The sequence below is a fragment of the Chinchilla lanigera genome, unplaced genomic scaffold (assembly GCF_000276665.1).
Source record: "Chinchilla lanigera isolate Chin_1 unplaced genomic scaffold, ChiLan1.0 scaffold00069, whole genome shotgun sequence".
NCBI classification, from domain to species: domain Eukaryota; kingdom Metazoa; phylum Chordata; class Mammalia; order Rodentia; family Chinchillidae; genus Chinchilla; species Chinchilla lanigera.
In genome coordinates this window covers 2,950,358-2,951,409 of record NW_004955470.1, presented here as the reverse complement: position 1 = coordinate 2,951,409, position 1,052 = coordinate 2,950,358, and the positions used below count along the sequence as shown (strand labels likewise).

General features: G+C 35.6%; 1 protein-coding gene and 1 long non-coding RNA gene across 2 annotated transcripts in view; one reads left to right on the top strand and one right to left on the bottom strand.

Moving 5' to 3' along the window:
* The window catches only part of Acoxl (acyl-CoA oxidase-like), a 289,029-nt gene that overhangs the window by 125,868 nt on the left and 162,109 nt on the right, over positions 1-1,052 (top strand).
* LOC102003115 overlaps positions 1-1,052 on the bottom strand; it is a 9,640-nt gene that overhangs the window by 488 nt on the left and 8,100 nt on the right. The gene's annotated exons all lie outside the window — the stretch shown is intronic.

The following is a 1,052-nucleotide window of genomic DNA, read 5'->3' as shown; positions in this document are numbered from 1 at the left end:
GCTGAGCTAAATCCCCAGCCCCCATTTTTATTTCTTCATGTGAGAAGTGCATATTCATTTCTGATGCCCATTTTTGGATTGGGTCTTTGAGTTTGAGAGTTCTGATTTTTTACAATTCTTTATATGTTCTAGATATGTTCTTTGTCTGAGGGACAGTTACCTAAAATGTTTTCTCATTCTGTGGGTTGTCTTTTCGTTCTATTGGTGGTTTATTTTGAAGTACAAAATCTTTTTAATAGGATGAGATCTCAGTTGCTGATTCTTTGTTTTCTGTGCAGTTTGGGTTTTGTTCATGAAGACTGCCTATGCCTATGTCTTCAAGATTTCGACCTACTTTCTCTTCCAGTAGATTTAGTGTTTCTGCTTTAATATTTATATCTTTGATCAATTTTGACTTTAGTTTAGTGCATGGTGATAGACATGGGTCTAGTTTGAGTCTTCAGCTTGTAGAGAGCCAGTTTTTCCAGCACGATTTATTAAAGAGACTATCTTTTTTTTGAGTGAACATGTTTGGCCTCTTTGTCAAAGATAAGGTGGCTAAGTGTGTTTGTAGCTGCGTCTGCATCTTCCAATCTGTTCCGCTGGTCCTCAAGTCTATTTTATTGCCAGTACCATGCTGATTTTATCACAGTAGCTTTGTAATATAATTTCAAGTCAGGCATTGTGATGTCTCCTAACTTGTCTTTGTTGCCCAGGATTGCCTTTACTATTCTAGATCGCTTCTGGTTCCAGATGAATTTCAGGAATGTTTTCTCTAGTTCTGTGAGCTATGCTAATGGTATTTTGATCAGGATTGCATTAAATCTGCATAACAACTTTGAAAGTATGGCCATTTTGACTATGTTGGTTCTTCCTATCCATGAGCAAGGGATATCTTTCCATTTTCTGATATCCTTTTCAATATCCTTTTTCAGAGTCCTGTAATTTTCAATACATGAATGTTTTACTTCCTTTGCTAGATTGATTCCTAAGTATTTCATTTTTTGGATGCTATTGTGAAAGGTGTGATTTCCCTAATTTTTCTCTCAATAAGTTTGTTGTTTGTGTATAAG